At 46.4% G+C, this 5535-nt stretch overlaps 1 long non-coding RNA gene across 1 annotated transcript in view; it reads right to left on the bottom strand.

Annotated features, from left to right (window-relative positions):
- Window positions 1-1196: 1196 nt before the first annotated feature.
- LOC105812597 overlaps window positions 1197-5535 on the bottom strand; it is a 29626-nt gene continuing 25287 nt past the window's right edge. The window contains exons 3-4 of the long non-coding RNA XR_001137619.1: window positions 1822-1920; window positions 1197-1528 (exon numbers count right to left, since the gene is read on the bottom strand). This is a non-coding gene — a long non-coding RNA (uncharacterized LOC105812597). The remainder of the gene's footprint in view (window positions 1529-1821; window positions 1921-5535) is intronic.

The following is a 5535-nucleotide window of genomic DNA, read 5'->3' as shown; positions in this document are numbered from 1 at the left end:
CTTCTGTCTGTATAGTTAAGGTCAATTTTTTTTTTTTTTTAATAGGTAGCATATAATTTGGTCTTGTTTTTTTATTCCTTCTTACAATCTCTGCCTTCTAATTGGGGTATCTCCCCATTTACATTTAATGTGATTACTGGTATAATTAGGCTTAAATCTATAAACTTGCATTTGTTTTCTATTCATGTCATCCGTTCTTTGTTTTTTCTTTGTTTTCTCTCTCCTTTCAAATTAACCGTGTATTTTTTATAATTTTATCTCTTTTGTTAGCTTTTTAGCTATATGTCTTTGTTTTGTTATTTTAATAGTGATTTTGAGATTTATAGTATAGATTTTTAATTTATCGCTGTCTACATCCAACAGATTTGTATCACTTATACACAGGATATGAACCACATAGTAGTATATTTCCATTTTTTTCCTCCTGATCTTTGTACTATTTTTGTCATGCATTATTATTTTTAAGATAGTCAAGTATCTTTCAAAGGGATCTAAGTAATAAGTAAAATATCTTAAATATCTGCCTATGTATTTGCCATTTCTGGTGCTATTCTTCTCTTGTGAAGATCCACATTTCTATATAATATCAATTTCCTTCTGCCTGAAGGACTTCCTTTAATCTTTCTCACAGTGCAGGTCTATTGGTGATGAATTCTTTCGGCTTTTGAATGTGTTTATAATCATCTGAGTCTAGAATGCAACTTCATTTTGTGTACAAACACAAAGGAAGTTTGGGGTACAGTTTATATATAAAATTCATTTTTTCTAAGAACGTGACCGCTATGTCAGTAGAAGTAAAATTATTTGTTTTCTGTACTCAACCAATCACCATTCTAAAAATCACGTCACCGATGACAATGCCACTCGAGCCGAGTCACTGTCACTGTAGCAGTCTACACTTGTAGTAGAGAGTTTGTGGTGATTCTGGGCACATTTAACTGTTTCATTATGACTTTAAGCATAGTTTTGCTCTAGCATTTGCGTATTATTTTAATATAAATTACTTTTCTTTTATATCCCCTTGTATTACAATTAGGATATTACATTTTTCTTTTCAATTATATTCATAATGGGTTATATAACCTATGACTTTCCCCCCAAAAAATAAAGAGGAATGTCAGTTATCTATTGGTGCATAACAAACTACCCCAAAACTTAGTGGCTTAAAACAATAACCACTTCTTTGCTCACAATCCTACAGGTTGGCACTTTGGGCAGGGCTCAGCTGGGATGGCTCACCTCTGCTCACAGCACGCTGGTTGAGTGCACTTTGTCTTTGTGTTTAGCTGCAAGGTCAGCATGGGACTGGCCAGTCCTGGATAGCCACACATAGGGCAGTTGGGTAGGGCTGAGCTGTGGCATTTAAGTTCTCCTTCATGTCACCTCTCCAGGTAGCTAGCTCAGGCTTCCTCACAGGGTTCCTGGATTCCGAGACGGAGAAGCTGCAAAGCCTTCGAGGCCTTAGCTCTGAAGTCACACAGCATCATGTCCACTACATCCTGTTGGTGATGATTAACACAAGGCCAGCCTGCATTCACAGAGATAGAGAAACGGACACCACCGTTTGACGAGAAGAGGAGCGATGTCATATCGCAAAGGGAGTGTGTACACAGATGGGGGTTTGTAGCCATGCTTGCCATTGGCCACAGAGCATTACAAAATCTTTGTTACGGAAAGGGACATCAGGTCTGATAGGACTGAGAAGCACTGTCATAAACAGTACTTTCTTCAATTCATTCCTCACCTGTGCCAAAGGACATACACCCTTCCTTAATTCCTCAGGCAAACTAACAAGAAAGAATCCCCCGTGTACCCAGTCACCTTCGCAGGTCCAAGGCAATGGCGTGTTCTCCAGCCTGCTAGCAAAGGACTGCACTGGTCTCCAACAGTTAAAGTGCTCTTCACGGAGTACTTCGCGAACTGTCAAAAAGAAACAAGATGAAATGGAGTGTTAGTAATATCATTTTCTTGCTCTCATTTTGTTTTGTCTTTCCAGAAATAGACAAACCAGAACAGTGATATCCCGCAGTGAATTTTCAGGTGAGGGGTCTTGTTATGCTCTGAATGGTTGTGTCTCCTCCAAAATTCATGTTGAAACCTAATCCCCAGTGTGATGGTATTATGAGGTAGGGCCTTTGGGGAGGTGATTAAATCATGGGAGTAGAGCCCTCATGATCAGGATAGCACCCTTGTAAGAAAGGCCTGAGAGAACATGCTTGCCCCTCTGCTATGTGTGAACAAAGCAAGAAGGCATTGCCCACGGAACAAACAGCTCACACCAGCCGCGAATCCGTTGGCCCCTTAGCTAAGACTCTCGAGCCCCCAGAACAGTGAACAGTAAATTTATTCTGTGTATAAACTACCCAGTCTACAGTATTTTTGTTATAGCAGCCTGAACAGACTGGCACAGGTTCTCATTATTGGATGGCTGGAAAAACTATGAATAATTGGAGAACTGACAAACTCATTAGATAAATGACACGTTTCTGCTACACAGGGTGCCACACAGACTTCACCCTGGTATTCAACCAGTGGTATCTTCACATCACTCTTCCTGCGTCAGGGACGGCAAGAGACAGGCACCCAGGAGACCAGAGAGCCTGGTCAAAGAATACACTGTGTGACCCAAGTGACAGGATCAACCAGTTTGGCTGGGAGAGTTTTGGACAGTGTGTGCTGTGCTTTGAACCACTGGAGAACTTTGAACTTCTCTGAAAGGACAAATTGTCCAGATCCATATTTTTTTAGCCTGGCCTTGATTGTCCTGACACTCTTTCCTCATGACCGCAGGTTACAGTATGTACAGCAAGAGTGGGTACAGATCACAGGGAAAACCAACAGACATTTATTCTCAGAGGGCACCAGAGTCATGGTGTTTGTAATTGTGCCCCGGCTGGGAGGGGCCTGGGAGTGCCTGGAGTCACTGTTCATTCAGGAAAAGTCCCTCTCCCACTACTGTCACGTCAACAGTAGTTTCTGTTCGCGTTCCCTTTTCAGTAGAAACCTCTCCTGGAATGCGTGGCTGACCAATAGGTCCTAGAGAGGCAACAGGACTTCAAACACAGGGAGCCTGCAAAATATTTAACCAAGTTCATGACCATCGTAACCTCGATGTTCCTGATGACACCTGCTGGCAAAGGAAGTGGGCCAACCAAACAGTGGCCTGGAGAAAGCCACCCTCGACACCACGGGGAGGTACCAGGAAATAGCCATTCCATTTTGGCTGAACTAGAGCACAACCTATTCCAAAAAACAAGTCTGACATTCTGTCAGCCAACAGACAACAGAGATGCTTCCTTGCCAGATTTCACACAGAAGGTGGCATTTGTGTGGCGGTCAGGCCTCAGATGGCCTATTCTAAGCCGCAATGACGGCAGCATACAATATTGGGAAAGAAGCAGGGAGCCCGCTCCCCAAACAACATCCTCCAAACCGATCCTTGGATCTCCCATTGGAATTATCTTGGGGAACAATCAGGCTTCATGTCATCCTCCCAGAGAGTTAAGAACTTTCCGATGAAATCTGGCATTGTTGGTGATCCTCCCAGATCCCCTCACCAGGTCAGCGTAGCCGTCCCTGGCTGCTGGGTGTTGGATGCTCCTGGCTGCCTCCTTCTCCAAAGGGTTTCCTCCCTCCACCTCGCCCGAGAGGCCATGCCCCTCCTCAGAGGCAGTGCAAAGGCTGACCCACACTGGGGGATGAGAGCCCTCGCCCCACGTCCAGGTGCCACCCACCTGTGGTGCAGTTCGTACTCAGCACCCCATGAGATCACGCTGGAGGCAGACTGCGGGGAGATCACACCCTGCCGAACAGCACCCCCCTGCCCTAGGCTGCCTGCGTCAGTCCCCTTCTCCTGCGAGCACTGCCGCAATCAGTCAAGGGCGGCCCCTCCCCGAGAATACACCCTTGGCCAGCTGTGAACTGAGTCCTCTTCAGAGCCCGCGAGAGCACTTGGCACACACAGCCTTCTTTCTTAGGGATCGGAAGGGTCCTGCTTCTTGGGGGGTACCCCAGCGTTCTCTGGGCTCCCATGTCTCACAAAATGTCTACCTCTAAGACTTAACACAGTGTCTTGTTAAGTTACTGTTTGCCTAACACACTGGGGACCAGGGTGGCAGTGGGGGATGGGTGGTAAATAAATGAGCACGGTGGAAAACATTGAGCTCGGAAGAAATACAACCTTTTAAGGAAGAGCAGCTCTTACGTGCCAGATACTGCAGGACTAGAAGGGGAGGTCACGGGCGAGCCCGGGGGAGGCTGGAAAGACCCATGTAGGTGACAGATTGGGGTTGGAGACATCGGCATGAAGTCATGCTTGTCTCGGTATAGACACAGATGGTATGCACAGGAATATTTATAGACGCGTGTGTATACACAGGTTCCTACACATACATGTCTCCTTGCTCTGACAGCTGAGGGGGCCCAGCAGCAACGGCACCCCAGGAGCCGTGAGCAAGCACACCTGGTGCCCAGGCCCCGATGTCCAACCCCCTTCTCCACAAAAGGAACCAGGGCTTGTTGGAGACATGGCTGATTCTAGGACAGGGGCAGGAAATACACAGATGAGCCTAATAAGAAAGTGCTCAAAAAAAAAAAAAAAAAATGACTACCACAACCCCACCCCCACCCAAAAAACAGCAGAACCCACGGTGACAGGTATGTCAACACCACAGGACAATAAAATGCAGAAGCCCACTGAGCAATGCCCAGTAGCCAAAGCTGAACATTTTGAGTGCTAAATAAATAACATGGCATTGGACTAAAGCCCAAAGTAGAAAACAAATACCCCCGAGTCTCTACTGATATAAATAAACGATTGAGTAGATAATGGGAACGGAAGAGGTGACTCTCCCGTGTGGAGCAACTGCAAATGACTTGTGCACTCGGCCCTCAGGGAGGCGGAGCGTGACCCCCGGCTCCTCGAATGTGAGCTGGCGAAGCGATTTCCTTCCCAAGAGGGCAGTGTGGGAACAGGGGAAATGAGTAATTTTACAGAGAAACCCGACAAACGCTGAGCCAGCCGGGTGACGACGGTCCACACGCCCAGTGACGAGCCCCGCCGATGGCGCGCCCTTGACAGGATGAGCGGAGAACGGCACTTCACCTCTGCACTCTTCCTCCCAAACCGGTGACTCCAAATAACCGCGAGAAAGCACCGGACAGATCCAAGTCGTGGGACATTCCACAAAATGCCTGCCCAGCACCCGCAAGACCGCCAGGGTCATCAGAAATAAGGAAAGTCAGAAAAACTGTCACAGCCAAGAGAAGCTGAAGGAGACGTGCTGACCAATGTCACGTGGCATCCAGGGACGCAAGAACACCAGGAGCAAACGGAGGAAACACGAATCCCACGTGGCCTTCAGTTAATAACGTGTACCAATCGTGACAAATGTAGAGGATGGTCACGGGGGAACCTGGGCATGGGGTCTGTGGGAACTCTGGCTCTTTTTGTAATTTTTCTGTAAATATAATATTTTTTTTCTTTTATTTCAGCATATTATGGGGGTACAGATGTTTAGGTTACGTATGTTGCCC

Source organism: Propithecus coquereli, unplaced genomic scaffold, assembly GCF_000956105.1.
Source record: "Propithecus coquereli isolate 6110/MARCELLA unplaced genomic scaffold, Pcoq_1.0 Scaffold256, whole genome shotgun sequence".
Taxonomy (NCBI): Eukaryota; Metazoa; Chordata; class Mammalia; order Primates; family Indriidae; genus Propithecus; species Propithecus coquereli.
The sequence above is the reverse complement of the archived record's forward strand: the minus strand, read 5'-3'. Positions and strand labels throughout refer to the sequence as shown.